The 19,745-nt window shown below is 42.3% G+C and overlaps 1 protein-coding gene and 1 non-coding gene across 6 annotated transcripts in view; both read left to right on the forward strand.

The window, feature by feature from the left end:
- mpp7a (MAGUK p55 scaffold protein 7a) overlaps positions 1 to 19,745 on the forward strand; it is a 449,393-nt gene that overhangs the window by 213,659 nt on the left and 215,989 nt on the right. The window lies entirely within an intron of this gene.
- On the forward strand, positions 15,526 to 15,599 carry trnai-aau (transfer RNA isoleucine (anticodon AAU)). Its single transcript has one exon. It is a non-coding gene; the product is annotated as a tRNA-Ile (tRNA).

A 19,745-nucleotide genomic window follows, 5' to 3' on the forward strand; every position in this document is an offset into this window, starting at 1 on the left:
TGTGTTTCATGTAAACTTGTAGTGTACAAATGTTCAGTTGAAATAGGAAAAGGAATGGGTTAGTGCTGCAAGTTTAATTTTTTATTGAAAATTGCATAAGGTTTCATTGCCATCGGAACAAAGCTGGTGGAATGATTGTTTTTGGATGGTGACAGTGGTGTCTGGCACAAAATAGGTCTCATGGATAGACCTGGCTAGTGGAATGATTGTTCGATAATGTTGATTAACTTGAACAAAGAACCATAGCTGGATAAATCAACAACCACAGCACAAAGCTGTGCTCGGCTTTGCATTTAATCTTGCTCAAGTGCGGTGCTTGTTGAAGAATAAGTGTTCATTTGTGTGTGTACATAGAATAGGACTTAGTTAGCAATACCATGGTTCCACAGCCTTATAAGGCATAAGAACAGCTAAACTGAATGGCCATTATGAGCATTTTGTTAGCAGGTCTTAAGATTAACCTTGGGCACAAATAACTGATCGTGAAATGCAGTTTTTGAGAGTTAGTTTAATGGAATGTTACTGGAAGGATGAAACTGATCAGGGAGAACAGTTTGTGATGTGATGTGGAGATGAAGAGGCAGGAGTAATTGATAAAGATCAGAAGATATATGCAAAAGCTGAAGAAGCTAATAGTAGATAAATGACAGTGAAGGCAGTATTTTCAATGGAAGGTTGAGACAATGGACTTAACACTTCAGAGCCTATTTTCATATAAAGTAAATCTTTATAGCGTGAAAAGGCCTCGTCTGTAATCCATCTGGATCTTCACCCCTTAAAAAAAGATGGTATAAAGTAATAGACTTTGGGAGAGTTCCAATGGCTTCTGTTTTCTCACCGACATTCTGACATGCGTCAAGAATCTATCTTTGACCCCTCACCCAGATTGTCTCTAAATGCTGTCCCTTGCTGATATGCCAAAACACAGTGTTAGTATACATGTACACTGTTGATAGCCAATTCTACATAACCACCCCTTGATGACTCCACTGTCGAGAAATGATCAGATTGCTGATCCAGCATCCAGCAGTGGATGAGCAGAAACATTGTCCAGGTAAATGTTAGCAAGGCTGAAGTGCCACATTATAGTTTCCTTGTCCTAAAGTCCCCCACTCCCTCCACCTCTGTACTCTTCTCTTCTTTAAGAAGTTCTTTAAAATCTACCCTGTTGGCCAAGCATTTGGTCATTTGCCATAATATGTGGCTCGGTGTCAAACTTGGTTTAATAATACTTCTGTGAAATGTCTTGGCTCTCATGGAATTAGTATTGGAATTAGTTGAGAATATTATGGATGCCCGAACTAAAATCTTCCAAGCTCTCGCGACTCGAGAGCTGTTCTTTTAGATTGGAAATTGCGCACATCAATCTGCTATTTAAGTGAAGTGGAAGTGGAAAACCAGGGAATTGTACACCCTTTAGATTAACATCTGTTGCTGGGAATTTATTCTATAATTAAGGATGGAGTCATTGAACACCTTGAAATTTTCAGCTCATCAGCGAGAGCCAGAAAAGGAGGGCAAGCCTGCTGAGCCTGATTGAATTTTTTGAAGTAGAGACTAAAGCTCAGAATATATCAATGGACATTATTTATATTGAGATTCAGAAAGCATTTGATGAAATCCCTGATAAGAGACTGTTCACTAAAATTGAAGCGAATGGAATCGGGGTAAGTTATTTATTTGGTTAGAAAATTGAATGAGTCGTAGGAGATAATGGGCAGGAAGTTGAATTAAGATCAAAGATCAAAGAAACCCTACAGTGCAGAAGGAGGCCATTCGGCCCATCGAGTCTGCACCGACCACAATCCCACCCAGGCCCTACCCCCACATATTTACCCGCTAATCCCTCTAACCTATGCATCCCAGGACTCTAAGGGGCAATTTTTAACCTGGCCAATCAACCTAACCCGCACATCTTTGGTGCGACTGGTAGTGTTCGACAGGGCTCTATGTTGGGACCTCAATCATTTATCAAAGGCAATAATGATTTAGATGATAGGATATCTAAGTTTGTCAATACATGACAATGAAAATGGGTAGAAATGTAAAATTGCCAAGGAATATTAGCAGACAAAACTGAGAAATGGATTTCTCAGTAGAGATGTGTAAGGACATCCACATAGGACTCAAAGTGGATGCTCCTTAAGTATATGACCTAAATGGTGAAAAGCTAGAAACTGGTGGAGATAGAAAAAGACTTGGCATTTAGGTACATAGAAATTGAGCAGGAAATAATGGGGAAATCATCAAAAAGGCTAGTGGAATGCTGGCCTTTATATCTAGAGGACTAAAATGTGAAGGGGCAGAGGTTTTGCTATAGCTTTCAAAAGCCTTGATTATAGACCCTCCCACATACCTAGAGAACCATGTTCAGTTCAATGCACTGTACCTTGAAGATATATTGGCATTGGAGGAAGTACAGCATAGATTTACCAGAATGATCTCTGGACTCCAAGGATTACATCATAAGGAGAGATGGCACAATCTTGAGATGTATAACTTGGAAATTAGAAGGTTAAGGGGGATTTGCCCAATGTTTCCAAGATAGTCGGAACACCTAGGATAGAAGTAGAGAAACTGTATATCCACTTGTTGGAGAATCTCGGACTTGGGAACATAGAGTAAAAATTACTCACATCTTTCAACGTTATGAAAAACTTTTACATGCAAAATGTGATAGAAGTTTGAAGCGCTCTACTGTAAAGTGGCTTGGTGAATTGAAAATTTTGTGTGAGATTAATAGGTTTTTCTTAACCAAACTTATTGGGGGATATAGGGCAAAAGCGGGGGTGTGTGGCATTCGGTCAGAGATTAGATGTCATCTCATTGAATGATGTAACAGGCTGAAGAGGCCAAATGGCCCACTCCTATTCCTAACTTCTCAAAGCTCTGAAACTCTCATCTATCTCTGTGGCTCCTTATCACACCCGCCTGCTTTAAAGTGAACCTTGAAATCTTGCACTTGGGCTGCTCTTGGTCACCTTACAAAGAACAATACAACACAGAAACAGGCCCTTTGGCCCTCAAAGCCCGTGCCGCTCCCTGGTCCAAACTGGACCATTCTTTTGTATCCCTCCATTCCCACTCCGTTCATATGGCTATCTAGATAAGTCTTAAACGTTCCCAGTGTGTCCGCCTCCACCACCTTGCCTGGCAGCGCATTCCAGGCCCCCACCACCCTCTGTGTAAAATATGTCCTCCTGATATCTGTGTTAAACCTCCCCCACTTCACCTTGAACCTATGACCCCTCGTGAACGTCACCACCGACCTGGGGAAAAGCTTCCCACCGTTCACCCTATCTATGCCTTTCATAATTTTATACACCTCTATTAAGTCTCCCCTCATCCTCCGTCTTTCCAGGGAGAACAACCCCAGTTTACCCAATCTCTCCTCATAACTAAGCCCCTCCATACCAGGCAACATCCTGGTAGACCTCCTTTGTACTCTCTCCAAAGCCTCCACGTCCTTCTGGTAGTGTGGCGACCAGAACTGGACGCAGTATTCCAAATGCGGCCGAACCAACGTTCTATACATCTGCAACATCAGACCCCAACTTTTATACTCTATGCCCCGTCTTATAAAGGCAAGCATGCCATATGTCTTCTTCACCACCTTCTCCACCTGTGACGTCCCCTTCAAGGATCTGAGGACTTGCACACCCAGGTCCCTCTGCGTATCTACACCCTTTATGGTTCTGCCATTTATCGTATAGCTCCTCCCTACATTATTTCTACCAAAATGCATCACTTCGCATTTATCAGGATTGAACTCCATCTGCCATTTCTTTGCCCAAATTTCCAGCCTATCTATATCCTTCTGTAGCCTCTGACAATGCTCCTCACTATCTGCAAGTCCTGCCAATTTTGTGTCGTCCGCAAACTTACTGATCACCCCAGTTACACCTTCTTCCAGATGGTTTATATAAATCACAAACAGCAGAGGTCCCAATACAGAGCCCTGCGGAACACCACTAGTCACAGGCCTCCAGCCGGAAAAAGACCCTTCCACTACCACCCTCTGTCTTCTGTGACCAAGCCAGTTCTCCACCCATCTAGCCACCTCCCCCTTTATCCCATGAGATCCAACCTTTTTCACCAGCCTACCATGAGGGACTTTGTCAAAGGCTTTACTAAAGTCCATATAGACGACATCCACGGCCCTTCCCTCGTCAACCATTTTGGTCACTTCTTCAAAAAACTCCACCAGGTTAGTGAGGCATGACCTCCCTCTCACAAAACCATGCTGACTATCGTTAATGAGTTTATTCCTTTCCATATGCAGCCTTATATGGCTCAAGTGTTAAATCTAATGCTCCTATGCAATGCCTTGGAACATTTTTACTTAATCAAAAGCAATCAATAATGCAAGTTGTTGCACCCCAAATCATAATAAACCAGCAACACGATTTTCCTGTGGTCCCTCTGACTTCGTGAGCAATGCTTATCCACTTCATGTGCACTCATTTTTGGAAGAGATCACATCCCTCTGCCCAAATCTTTTGTATTATGTTGTAGATTTTCGCACTGTGTGAATAATTCAATTCCTTCAGCTAACTGATTTTCCCCAATCTTACTCTGATCAAGTATTTTAATGAGGTATTACATTTTTGAAGATTTTTTTCAGTCGGTTGTTAGCAAATTCCATATTCAATTTCTTTGAAGTCTTTCTATCAAAGTTAAAATAAATACATTTTCATTGCACTATGTTTGCGATCTCACAAATCACACAAATGGATTTGTTAACTTTACCTTTAAACTGTCTGTTGATCCTGAGCACCTCATTATTAATAATCATCTCGTCTACAAGAGAAACTGGATACTCTTTAAGAAGCACAGATGGGAAATATACAGAGATCAAACTAATCTGTCTAGCAGAACATTAAAAAGTATGTTTCCATACTCATGTTTCATTTTTGTGCAGAAATACAATATTGCTGTATAATCTGTTATAAGCCACTTTACCATATGTATGTCTGTTTATTTAAACTGTTGACTGACGGTTTATGCCCACTTTCTTACAAAGCCCGATGCCAATGACATTTGTGTGCTGTTTTAATTTTTTCATGGAATGAGTTGATGGCTCGGTTAGCATTTGTTGTCCATCCCCAATTGCCCTTGAGAAGATGAATTGGTGCATTTCAAATGGTGTACATCCACAGGGCTGTTAAAAAGGGGAGTTCCAAGATTTCTGATTAGTGGTAACCCACAGGTTGTTAATGACGGGGATTCAGTGAAGGTCATTCACCATTGAATGTCAAGAGATGGTTGAATTCTCTTCTGTTTGATGTGGTCATTGCCTGGCACTTAGGTGGTGTAAATGTTACTTGCCACTTATCAACCCAAGCCTGAACAACATGGACTGCTTCGATATCTGAAGAATCAAAGAACAAAGAAAATTACAGCACAGGAACAGGCCCTTCAGCCCTCCAAGCCTGCACCGACCATGTTGTCTGACTTAACGAAAACCCCCTACCTTTCCGGGGACCATATCCCTCTATTCCCATCTGATTGATGTACTTGTCAAGATGCCCCTTAAAGGTCACTACCGTATCCGTTTCCACTAACTCCCCTGGCAAGGAGTTCCAGGCACCCACTACTCTCTGTGTAAAAAAAAATCTGCCTCGCACATCTCCTTTAAACCTTTCCCCTCGCATCTTAACATCGTTAATGTTACTGAGCAATCATTAGCAAACATCCCCACTGACGACCTTATGATGGAGGACAAGTCATTGATGAAGCAGCTGAAGATGGTTGGACCACCTCCTGATGTTGAGATGATTGGGCTCCAAAAACGACCACCATCTTAATGTATGCTGGGTATGACCCAAACCAGTGAAGAGTAGTCTGCCTCCTGATTCCAAGTGCGTTCAATTTTGCTCAGGCTGCTTGATGCCACACTCGGTGATAATTCTGCCTTGATGTCATGATAAGTTACTCTCACCTCATCACTTGAATTCTTCTCTTTTATCCATGTTCGGACCAAGCTGTAATGAGGTTATGAGCCAAGTGGTCTTGGCAAATGCAGCTTTATAAGACCCTCGTCAGACCCCACTTGGAGTACTGTGCTCAGTTCTGGTCATCTCATTACAGGAGGGATGTGGAAATGATTGAAAGGGAGCAGAGAAGATTTACAAAGATGTTGCCTGGATTGGTTGGCATGCCTTATGAGGATAGGTTGAGGGAGCTCGGTCTTTTCTCCTTGGAGAGACGAAGGATGAAAGGTGACCTGATAGAGGTGTACAAGATGTTGAGAGGTATAGATCGGGTGGATTCTCGGAGGCTGTTTCCCATGGCTGAAATGGCTGCTACGAGAGGACACAGGTTTCAGGTGCTGGGGAGTAGGTACAGAGGAGATGTCAGGGGTAAGTTTTTCACTCGGGATGGTGGGTGAGTGGAATCGGCTGATGTCAGTGGTGGCGGAGGCAAACTCGATAGGGGTCTTTTAAGAGACTTCTGGATGAGTACATGGGACTTAATAGGATTGAGGGTTATAGGTAAGCCTAGGTAGGTAGGGACATGACCAGCACAACTTGTGGGCTGAAGGGCCTGTTTGTGCTGTATTTTTTCTATGTTCTATGTTCTAACACAAATTGAGCATTGATGTGCAAGTGTCTTTTGAATAACAGATTCCATCACTTTGCTCATGGTCGAGAATAGGCTAATAGTAATTAACCAGATTGGATTTGTCCTTTTGTAGACAAGGCATAGCTAAGGAATTTTCCACATTGTTGCATTGGTGCCAGTGTTGTACTGGAACAGCTTGTCTAAGGGCATAGCTAATTCTGGAGCACAAGGCTTCAGAACTACAACCAGATGACAGGTCAAATGGCCTCCCCCTTTGCTGTAATAATTCTACAATGTTGTCAGGGTGTGTAGCCTTTGCTGTATCCAGTTGCTTGATCTCTTGTTGTTGAAGATTGGCATCTGTGATGCTGGGAACCTCAGGAAGAGGCCAAGGTGAGTCATCCATCTACTTGGCATTTCTGGTTGAAGATAGCTACAAATAGTTCAGCCTTTTCTTTCGCACAGATGTGCTGGGCTGTCTCATTTTGGATGGGGTATTTGTGGAGCCACCTCTTCTGGTCCCTTTGTTTCATTGTTTGCCATTATTCACAACTGGATGCAGAGCTTTGATCTGACCCGTTGGTTGTGAGATTGCTCCCCAGAGGGACTTACTTAATTACAAAGGCTGAACAGGAATCTGTGGCAGAACTTTAGCAAGCTGGCAGTTTAAATTCAAATTCTGTGTTACGATCTTTTTCTATGGGCCAAGTGCTGGCAGATGGCATTAGGTGCGAGTTCAGGTGTTTCTAATGTGTCAGTGCAGACTCGATGGACTGAAGGGCTGTGTGATGTTATGATTCTATGATTTTAGAACTACAGATTTCAAACACCATGGTTGTGAATTGATTTTTCCCAGTGTTTTAATTTATTCAGTCTTGGGATGTGGGTGTCGCTGGCTAGATCAGCATTTATTGTCCACCTCTAATTGTCATTGAGTCACCAGCTTGTCGTGTCAGTACACCCACAGTGCTGTAAGGAAGGGAGATCCAGGATTTTGACGTAGTGACAGTGAATGAGCGGTAAAATAGTTCCAAGTCAGGCTGGTATGTGGCTTGGAAGGGAATTTGCAGATGGTGGTGTTCCCATGCACCTGCTGCCCTGTTCTTCTCCATGGTAGAGGTTGTAGGTTTGGAAAGTGCTATCAAAGGAGCTTTGCTGAGTCACTGCAGTGCATCTTGTAGATGCTATACAGCTGTCTTTGTGCTGGTGGTGAAGGGAGTGAATTTTTAAGGTGGTGGATGGGGTATGAATCAAGCGGGCTGTTTTATCCTGGATGGTGTTAAGCTCCTTTAGTGATGTTGGGGCTGCACTCATCCAGGCAAATTGGAAAGTAATTCATCACACTCCTGACTTGTGCCTTGTGGATGGTGGACAGGCTTTGGGAGTTAGGAGGTGAGTTACTTGCTACAGAATTCCCAGCCTCTGACTTACTCTTGTAGCCACAGTACTTGCATGGCTAGTCCAGTTCTGTTTCTAGTCCATGGTAAACACCAGGATGTTTATAGTGAGGGATTCAGTGATGGTAATGCCATTGAAAGTCGAGGGCAGATGGTTGGATTCTCTTGTCCGAGATGGTCATTGCCTGGCACTTGTGTGGCATAAATGTTACTTACCATTTGTCAGACCAAACCTGAATATTGTCTAGATCTTGCTGCATATGGACACTTAAGTGTCTGATGAGTTGCAAATGGCGTTGAATATTAATAATCACCAGTGAACATCCTCACATCTCATCTTATGATGGAGGGAAGTTTATTGCTGAAGCAGCTGAACATGGGTTGGCCTTGGGCACTATCCTAAGGATCACTTGCAGTCCTGGGTATGACATGACTGACTTCCAACAACTACAGCTATCCATCAGCCCAACCAGTGGAAAATTTTCCCTCAATTCCCATTGACTTTGATTCTGCTGAGCCACCTTGATGCTAAACTTGGTCAAATAGTGCCTTGATGTCAAGGGCAGTCATTCTCAGCATTACTTTAAGTTCAGCACTTTTGTCCAGGTTTGGACGGAGGCTCTAACCAAGTCAGGAGCTGAATGGCCCTGGCAGAACCCAAACTGACTGATCGGTAAGCAGTTTATTGTGGATTAAGTGTCACTTGATAGCACTGTTGACAATCTTTTCCATCATTGTGCTGATGGTCGTAAGTTCATTTTCTTTACATTTCTGGTTTGTTTGATGTTTAAAATAAACTTGATACAAGTCAAGTTAAAATTGACTCTGAGTTCATTGTTGAACTTGATTGTTGCCAAACATTTGCATCCTTTTTTACTGGAACAGCTTTACCTGTAACAGTGGATGTGTCTGGTCCTTTGAATTTTACTGATGAATACCTTTCCCACACAGTTCATTTTGCCAGTCATTCCTTCAGTCACTTTCACATTCCTCGTGAAAATGAATCTAGATTCTTTTCTTAGCTGGATCTTATTTCTGTGGAAGGCTGAAATTATTTGTAGCCAAAGCAAGTTTTCAGCTTTTGTTCCCTTTTTTAATTATAAGCAACAGTTGATTTATATCAGTCTGTTCCGAAGGTTTACATCAACCACAGGAATTCTTGTAAATTTCCATTGGACTAGAACTTCATGTTTTGAGTTCTATTGCTCTTTGCACAATTCTACTCGGCTCCTACCACATGAGCCAGATTATCAGAGTGGCTAAAACAGAATTTCATTATGTGGTCATGCAGAAAACCATGCCGTGTTGGGACACAAGTCTTCCCACAGCAGTTCCTAGAAGGAGAATCCAGGAGGAAAACACTTGGAAAAGCACTCAGATTTCTGGAGAAAACAAAACGTTCTTCAGTGTCCAAATTAAAGTTGACATTCCTACCAGGCACCCCACGTAATTATTTTGAAATGTGTGTAAAGTGCCCTGTGGACATGATCAGTTCTAGGGAGCAGGCAGGAAAGTGGAGCTAAGGCCATAAGCAGACCTGCAATGAGCTTATTGAATGGTGGAGCAGGCTCATGGGGCTGAAAGGCCTCCTGTTGTTTATGCTTTTATTAACGCTCATTTAAATCTGTGTTTCAAGGCACTGTCGAGTCTTTGGGAGTCTCTGAATGCCTTCATTTGGCAGAGGTTTTCGTATTGTTTTGACATATGTCAAATGTTAACTCACCATCTCCTTTGCCGATCTTAAAACTGATGCTGGTTTTCATGACCTCTGTAGCACTAAAAATCATGGTGTGAAATTACTGCCCTTCTGCCAGCTATTCTCACTCCTCTTGTGATTGTTTCATGTGGGGCCTTCACCAGGATTCTCCAGTGCAAGGCTGTGTTTCCATTTGAAATTGTGCAAGTTACAGAAGTGAATGCACAGCAGCAGGTCCTTTGGTCCATTGTGCCTGTACCAGCAGTTAAATAGTGTGTTTGACCCATCTAGTATCATGAGGTGCTGAAATGTGAAGTGTTAGTTAAAGGGGCATTCACCTCAAGTGAGCACTCAGTTCATTTGTATTTGTCTGAACAAAATTATTTCTTGATTCATAGTATTGTTGACTTGGACTTTTGATGGAAGTTCTGGTACAATTTGCTGAACGGCCTTTAGAAAGCACAGGATACTGCTCAGCATGGGAGTTCTCTTAGCTCCTCTATTCTGGTTGCAGAAAGAGCACAAACACTACCAGTTGGAATGAAACTTGGTGAACTGCAAAAGCAGCTTTTGGGCATCTATAAAGGAGGAGGCTATTCATTCATATCTTTCTCCTGCCTGTACGATCTACCTCTGGTTTATCAGGAGGCTTCACGACCCCTGGATAAACTAACAAAAATAGCTGGTTATACTTCAGTTAGAATACGCCTAGTAGTAATCTTTTAAGCAGAATGTAAATTCAGGGAGAGGGTACACAAAATATTCACCAAGATGATATCAGTAATAATCAGTTTTACTTATTAGGGTACAGATGAGAAACTGGAATTTCTTTTAAGTGTAGTTTCATACGTGTTCAAAAATATACTGGGGTTTTAATCAGGAAAATATCTACCCAAGCTGATGACATGGTCAGAGTGCTCCAGTAAGATTTTTGATAGAACAAAGAACAGTACAGCACAGGAAACAGGCCCTTCGGCCCTCCAAGCCTGTGCCGCTCCTTGGTCCAACTAGACCAATCGTTTGTATCCCTCCATTCCCAGGCTGCCCATGTGACTATCCAGGTAAGTCTTAAACGATGTCAGCGTGCCTGCCTCCACCACCCTTCTTGGCAGCGCATTCCAGGCCCCCACCACCCTCTGTGTAAAAAACATCCCTCTAATATCTGAGTTATACTTCGCCCCTCTCACCTTGAGCCTGTGACCCCTCGTGAACGTCACTTCTGATCTGGGAAAAAGCTTCCCACCGTTCACCCTATCTATCCCCTTCATAATCTTGTACACCTCTATTAGATCTCCCCTCATTCTCCGTCGCTCCAGGGAGAACAACCCCAGTTTACCCAATCTCTCCTCATAGCTCAGACCCTCCATACCAGGCAACACCCTGGTAAACCTTCTCTGCACTCTCTCTAACGCCTCCACGTCCTTCTGGTAGTGCGGCGACCAGAACTGGACGCAGTACTCCAAATGTGGCCTAACCAGCGTTCTATACAGCTGCATCATCAGACTCCAGCTTTTATACTCTATACCCCGTCCTCTCAAGGCAAGCATACCATATGCCTTCTTCACCACCTTCTCCACCTGTGTTGCCACCTTCAAGGATTTGTGGACTTGCACATCTAGGTCCCTCTGTGTTTCTATACTCCTGATGACTCTGCCATTTATTGTATAACTCCTCCCTACATTATTTCTTCCAAAATGCATCACTTCGCATTTATCCGGATTAAACTCCATCTGCCACCTCTCCGCCCAATTTTCCAGCCTATCTATATCCTGCTGTACTGCCCGACAATGCTCTTCGCTATCCGCAAGTCCAGCCATCTTCGTGTCATCCGTAAACTTGCTGGTTACACCTTCTTCCAAATCATTTATATATATATATCACAAATAGCAGAGGTCCCAGTACAGAGCCCTGCGGAACACCACTGGTCACAGACCTCCAGCCGGAAAAAGACCCTTCGACCTCTACCCTCTGTCTCCTATGGCCAAGCCAGTTCTCCACCCATCTAGCCACTTCTCCTTGTATCCCATGAGCCTTAACCTTCTTAACCAACCTGCCATGTGGGACTTTGTCAAATGCCTTACTGAAATCCATATAGACGACATCCACGGCCCTTCCTTCATCAACTGTTTTTGTCACTTCCTCAAAAAACTCCCCCAAATTTGTAAGGCACGACCTCCCTCTTACAAAACCATGCTGTCTGTCACTCATGAGATAGCTTTAATTTCCATCCTTCTATTCAAAGGCTTATTTAGAACTAGATGGTTCTGCTTTTCCCCACCCAGGAGTTCATGTGAACCATCATTGCCAAGGTGAGTTAGGACCGTGTTACGGTAGATAACATCAGCTAAAGAATTCTGATGAACTAACTTTGAGTTTTCGGACAATTCTTTAAGCTCAGAACAGCCAAATATATCAGTTAATTATTGCGCTATGATTTAATCTACTGATTAATTCCTCTGCAAAACAAAAGTCATTTGTAGTTTAGAATAAATTTTATTTTTAGCTGAAGTCACGCAACCATCATAGTGCTTTAATAAAGGAAAAGTACTGGGGATGCTTGAAATCTGAAATAAAACTAAAAATGCTGCAAAACCTCAGCAAGTCTGGCAGCATCCGTGGAGAGAGAAATACGGTTAATGTTTTGAGATCAATGTGACACTTCTTAGAAGTGTTCTGAGTTTGATGAGCTGTAAAGAAGAATCACACTGGAGTCGAAATGTTAACTGTTTCTCTTCACAGCTGCTGCCAGACTTTCTGTTTTTAGTTCATGATGGTGCTTTTCTGTTTTTCAGAATCTTCGGGAGGTTTTGAGTAAAACAAGACATTACTACAATATAGAGACAATTAGTATAAGGTTTACTGTGTGGCATATTATTTCATGCTTGCATGAGTTAAAATTTTGTTTGATAAGCTTTGTGGGCTTGCCTTTAAAGAAACGTTTTTATCAATGAGCTGGAATAAATTTGTCTGAATTGTTTTCTGGTTGTGCTGCTTGTTCTCAACAGCGTAAGCAGTCATTTTTGTTACCTTTGAAAAGGTGCTTGCGGGATCAGTAAAACTCACTTTTACCTATGTCCCTTTTAAATATTTTGCAATGTTTTGAGAAATGCTTCGATTTTCAAATATTCAGTAACTGCTGATAACATGACTTGTTTTTAGTCTTTTGAGCAATAATTTCCACTGAGAAACTATTTCAGAATTATCTTGGGTTATTATTCAGTTTGACGTGTAATGCAATGATGAGACCCCCTCTGTTTGTAATATTTATTAATGATCTGGATGAGGGTATAGTTGGGTGGATTAGCAAATTTGCTGATGACACCAAAGTCGGTGGTGTGGTAGACAGTGAGGAAGGGTGTCGTAGTTTGCAGGAAGACTTAGACAGGTTGCAAAGTTGGGCCGAGAGGTGGCGGATGGAGTTTAATGCGGAGAAGTGTGAGGTAATTCACTTTGGTAGGAATAACAGATGTGTTGAGTATAGGGCTAACGGGAGGACTTTGAATAGTGTGGAGGAGCAGAGGGATCTGGGTGTATGTGTGCATAGATCCCTGAAAGTTGGGAATCAAGTAGATAAGGTTGTTAAGAAGGCATATGGTGTCTTGGCGTTTATTGGTAGGGGGATTGAATTTAGGAGTCGTAGCGTTATGTTGCAACTGTACACAACTCTGGTGCGGCCGCACTTGGAGTACTGTGTGCAGTTCTGGTCCCCACATTACAGGAAGGATGTGGAGGCTTTGGAGAGGGTGCAGAGGAGGTTTACCAGGATGTTGCCTGGTATGGAGGGGAGATCCTATGAGGAGAGGCTGAGGGATTTGGGATTGTTTTCGCTGGAAAGGCGGCGGCTAAGAGGGGATCTTATTGAAACATATAAGATGATTAGAGGTTTAGATAGGGTGGATAGTGATAGCCTTTTTCCTCTGATGGAGAAATCCAGCACGAGGGGGCATGGCTTTAAATTGAGGGGGGGTAGTTATAGAACCGATGTCAGGGGTAGGTTCTTTACCCAGAGGGTGGTGAGGGATTGGAATGCCCTGCCAGCATCAGTAGTAAATGTGCCTAGTTTGGGGGCGTTTAAGAGATCCGTAGATAGGTTCATGGACGAAAAGAAATTGGTTTAGGTTGGAGGGTCACAGTTTTTTTTTTAACTGGTCGGTGCAACATCGTGGGCCGAAGGGCCTGTTCTGCGCTGTAATGTTCTATGTTCTATGTTCTATGTTTAGACTGTTAATTTAAGATCCTTTTGGGGTTCCTGGTGGGCTTTCCAATGCTAGACATTTTGTAATCTATAGAAAGTTCCCGCTTAATGTTGACATAGTTTTAATGTTGTTTCACTTTAACGTAATTAATGAAGTAATGTCCAATATATCTGTTTATTGTTGCCAATTCATTTCACATTTGCCACAGACTTCCTCTTCTGTGGCCTGTCTGTTCACATGACGTTTCCTGCAGTATTTCCACCCCCACTCCCAACTTCTGGCTCCTGATGGCTTTGCTTCTAAAGTTGCACTGAAGTCCCAGGTTCCAGGTAGTTGCAGAAGTTGGTAGGTGCAAGGGAGTCAGGACTTCAGCTGCTGCCTGCACCAACCAACCTCTGCTACTAGATAGAACCTGGTCAGTTTTAAAGTACTGTGCACTGAGGTGGATACTGTAATTCCCTTTAAAAATACTTAATTGTATTCTATATTTTTTCTTTTATATTTAGTGATGTAATTTATTTTGAAGTTACTTCAGTTAGGAATGCATCGTGCTGTACATGTATGGTACAGTATTTCTGGCGAGAAATTTCAGAAGGAACCAAACTCTGGCTTTAACATTGATTCTTATGCCAACCTATGATTCACTTAAAATCTTTTCAATTAAAGTTGTAATTTTCAGTAATGCAACCACAACTTTAAGTGAGGATTCGTATGTCATCTTCTCCTTTCTCCAAATGATGAATGTGATTGTGAAAGCATCATTTATGGGGACAAAGGTTTTCAAAATTCTTTTTATTCAAGAAATCTGTTCCTGCATTTTCCGATTGTCAGTGCACAGTTTTGTCACACTGTTATATTGTAGATTTTTCTCGTAAACGGACTTTTATTAACTTAGTTACAGCACCTGTACAGAACAACTATAAACAATAATCAGAATACATGAAATTCAAAACTCCTGTAAATTTTGGCAAGTATATGTTGAAATAGTGAAAACTGCTGACGTTATTACTTCAGACTACATTTTTCTAAATGCTAGGTATTTTCCAGATTAAGATAATGTGTTGGCTTTCTCACTGAAAATATTGAAAAGATTTCCAATTTTTTTTATTTGGCAAGGTCTTTTTTTTAACTAACAGGAATGTTGATGTGTTTATGCAGCAGCCATTTTTTATTATGTGCTATTTTGAATCCAGCCATCTCAGTTCTCGGAGTCTCAAAATACTTTGCAAATTGGATTTTATGCACTGGCGTGGCTTAGTGCTCTCTCTGGCTCTCTAACGAACACAGTTTGCTTCAGTTGTTAAGGATTACATTTTCCATTCTTCGTATGTGTCCATCTTTCATTGGAATGTAAGACCATAAGACCATAAGACATAGGAGCGGAAGTAAGGCCATTCGGCCCATCGAGTCCACTCCACCATTCAATCATGGTTGATTTCAACTCCATTTACCTGCTCTCTCCCCATAGCCCTTAATTCCTCGAGAAATCAAGAATTTATCAATTTCTGTCTTGAAGACGCTCAACGTCTCGGCCTCCACAGCCCTCTGTGGCAATGAATTCCACAGACCCACCACTCTCTGGCTACAGTCTCTGGCTACAGTCTCTGGCAAATGTGATCTGCTTCATCCCTTTCTCTTAATTGTTTTATTTTATGCCCCTTACCATCAATGTGGTCGGTTAGCTCAGATGGTTAGAGCATGGTGCTAATAACGCCAAGGTCGTGGGTTCGATCCCCGTACTGACCAGTAAATTTTGTGGGCGGCACAGTAGCACTTTGGTTAACACTGCTGCCTCTCAGCGCCAGGGACCGCGCTTCGATTCCCGGCTTGGGTCACTGTCTGTGTGGAGTTTGCACGTTCTCCCTGTGTCTGCATGGATTTCCTCCGGGTGCTCCGGTTTCCTCCCACAGTCTGAAAGACGTGCTGGTTAGGTGCATTGACCTGAACAGGCGCCGAAGTGTGGCGACTCGGGGAATTTCACAGTAACTTCATTGCAGCCTTACTTGTGACTAATAAATAAACTTTAACTTTATCAATATGCTGTGAATCATACACTCTCAAAATAATACAGCACAGAAGGAGGATGTTCAGCCTTTTGAGTTCTTAAGAGCAATCCAATTTATCCCATTCCCTAGCTTTAGCCCTATAACCCTGAAATTTATTTCCTTCAGTTATTAATTGCATTCCTTTTTGAAAGCTACTATTGAATTTGCTTCAACTACTGTATCAATAACAGCATTTGTTTTTATGTAGTGCCTTTAGCATAATAAAATATCCTAAGGCACTTCACAGGAGCATGACAAACAACAAAATGACACTGAGCCACTTAAGATGACATTAGGTCAGATGACCAAAAACTTGGTTGAAGAGTTAGGTATTACAGAGTTTCTTAAAGGAGGAACTGAGGTGTGGGGAGGGTATTCCAGAGGTTGGGACCTATGCAACTGAAGGCACATGATGGTGCAATTGATAACAGGGATGCCCAGGAGACCAGAATTAGGGAAATAGGATGGGGAGGGGTAAAGCCATGGAGGGGTTTGGAAAAAAGAATGAGAATTTCAAAATTAGACAATGGATTCCAAATCCTAACCACAAATGTTATGCCCTTGTTCAATAAAGGATGTCAGGATAAACCCAGCAACTACATGTCAATCAGCTATATAAAACCTTGGTTAGGCCACTTTTGGACTATTGCGTGCAGTTCTGGTCACCACACTACCTGAAGGACATGGAAGCTTTGGAGTGAGTGCAAAGAAGGTTCACCAGGATGTTGCTTGGCCTCAAGGGTGTTGGCTATGAGGAGAGGTTGAATAAACAAGGATTGTTTTCACTGGAAAGATGGAGGCTGAGGGGAGACCTGATAGAGGTCTGCAAAATTGAGAGGCATAGACAGGGTGGATAGTCAGAGGCTTTTTCCCAGGGTGGAAGTGTCAATTACAAAAGGGGCTCAGGATCAAGGTGAGAGGGGGAATGTTTAACAGAGTTTTTCACGCAGATAGTGGTGGGTGCCTAGAACACGCTGCCAGAGGAAGTGGTGGAAGCAGGCACATTAACAACATTTGGGAGATATCTGGAAGAGTACATGAATAGGGAGAGAATAAAGGGCAGTAAGGGCAGAAGTTTTTTTTAGTTTAGTTGGGGCATCATGATCGGCAGAGGATTGGAGGATCTGTTCCTCTGCTGTATTTTTCTCTGTTCTTTGAAACTTCTGGAAACAATAATTTGGGCTTAAATTAATGATCATAAGGACAAATGCAGATTAATTAAGGAAAACCAGCATGGTTTTTTTTTAACGGAAAATCGTATTTAACTAACTTGTTGATGTTTTTTGAAGAGGTAACAAAGGGTTGATGAGGTAGTGCTGTTGATGTTGTGTACATGGAGTTCCATAAAGCGTTTGATATAGCGCCACACATCAAATGTGTGAGCAAAGTTCTAGCTCATGGAATAAAAGGGGCAGGAGCAACATGGATGTAGAATTATCTGAGTGACAGGAAATGGAGAGTAGTGGTTAATTGATGCTTTTTGGGATGGAGGAAGGATTGCATTGGAGTCCCCTAGGGGTCAGTGATGAGACCTTTGCTTCCCTGATATATATTAATGACATAGACCTTGTGTACCGGGTACAGTTTCAAAGTTTGTGGATGATGCACAACTCAGGGTCATTGTGCAGTGTGAGGAGGATAGTGTCAAACTTCAAAAGAACATAGACAAATTGGTGGAATGAGCGGACAGATGACGTTCAATGCAGAGCAATGTGAAATGATTTATTTTGGTAGTAAGAGCATGGAGAGATAATATACAAGAAAAGGTGCAACTCTAAACCTGGTGCAGGAGCAGAGGGCCTATGTGTATTTGTGGATAAATCATTGAAGGTGGCAGAACAGGTTGAGAGCACAGTTAATAACAAACACAGTATCCTGGGCTTTATTAATAGGGGCATATCGTACAAGAGCAAGGAGGTTATCTGGAATTTGTATGAGTCACGAGTACATCCTCAGCTGGAGTATTGTGTACAGGTTTGGGTGCCGCATTTTAGGAAGGATGTGAAGGCATTGGAGAAGAAGTGCAAAAACGATTAACGAGAATGGTTCCAGGCATGTGGAACTTAAGTTATGCTGGTACATTGGAGAAGTTAGGACTGTCTTCCTCAGAGAAGACTGAGATGAGATTTAGCAGAGATATTTAGACGGTACAGTGGTTATCACTATTGCCTCAGTGCCAAGGATCCGGGTTCGATTCTGGCATTGGGTGACTGTCTTTGTGGAATTTGCACGTTCTCCCTGTGTCTGCATAGGTTTGCACATTCCCCCAAGGTACTCCGGTTTTCTCTTGTAGTCCAAAGATGTGTAGGTTAGGTGGCTTAGCCATCGGTGGATTAGCCATGGTAAAGGCACAGAGTTACAGGGATAGGGTGGAGGAGAGGGCCTGGATGGGATGCTTTTTCAGAGAGTTGGTGCAGACTCGATGGACCGAATGGCCTCTTTCTGCACTGTAGGAATTCTATTTCAATTCTATTTGAAATCATAAGAGATCAGGACAGAGTAGATAGAGAAAACCTGTTTCCACTCATGATAAGATCTCGAATGAGAAGGCACAAATTTGAAGTCATCAGTAAAAAAGCAGTTGTGATTTGAGGGAAAATGTTTTCACAAAGTCATAGAAATCATAGAAACCCTACAGTACAGAAAGAGGCCATTCGGCCCATCGGGTCTGCACCGATCACAATCCCACCCAGGCCCTACCCCCATATCCCCACATATTTTACCCACTATGATTTCTATGATTCTATGATAATCCCTCTAACCTACGCATCTCAGGACACTAAGGGGCAATTTTAGCATGGCCAATCAACCTAACCCGCACATCTTTGGACTATGGGAGGAAACCGGAGCACCCGGAGGAAACCCACGCAGACACGAGGAGAATGTGCAAACTCCACACAGACAGTGACCCAAGCCGGGAATCGAACCCAGGTCCCTGGAGCTGTGAAGCAGCAGTGCTAACCACTGTGCTACCGTGATTGATTAGGATCTGAAATGTACTATCTGAGAGTGTGCCAGGTGTAGGTTCAGCTAGAGCATTCAAAAGGGACTTAGACTGTTAGTTAAAAAGCAAGAATGTGCAGGGTTATGAGGCCAAGGTGGGAGAACGGAACTTAGTTAGTTGTTTATTGGAGAACTGGTAGAGACTCGAAGGGCCAATGGCCTCCTTCAGCACCATAACAATTCTGTTATCTGGTGCAATTCATTATAGTGTGGTTTAATGGATATACCCAGCCTTGAGCTGCAGTGAGGTCATCAAGTTGTCCAAGTAGCCAATTGCATTTAAAGAACTCTGAGACCGTCAACTTGGAAATGAAATGTACTAATAATTCAAACACTTTTTCAAAGTTATACAGATTGCAAAGTAAGGATTGGCAGATAAACAATAGATTAAGGTAGAAGCTGAAATATCATGAACAAACTTAAAATATAATTTTAAAATTCTAGTAATTAATAATAATAGAGAATTGCACAACATTCCGCAAGTATCCATTCGGTTGCTTTTTTGTCATAGCTATTACTTAGATCATCATTAAAATCCCAGTTACATCCCATCCACATTGAACCTCTCATGGGGTTTCTAACAACAAAATGTTGGATCTAAATTTAGTTTAGAGGCACCAATGGTCAAAGGATATTTTGTGACTGGAAGGTTATTTCCAACCGGGTTTGGCACAAGGTGCTTTTCTTTCTGTGATATACATCAGTGATTTGGGGAAGGTATGGTTAAGAAGTTTGCAAAAGAAACCGAAGTATAGAGGAACAGGGGGACCTTGAAGTACATCTTCACAGATCCCTGAAGGTAGCTGGATTGGTAGATAAGGTGGTCAAGAGGGCATATTGGATA

The sequence above is a fragment of the Mustelus asterias genome, chromosome 2 (assembly GCF_964213995.1).
Source record: "Mustelus asterias chromosome 2, sMusAst1.hap1.1, whole genome shotgun sequence".
In the NCBI taxonomy this organism is placed as follows: Eukaryota; Metazoa; Chordata; class Chondrichthyes; order Carcharhiniformes; family Triakidae; genus Mustelus; species Mustelus asterias.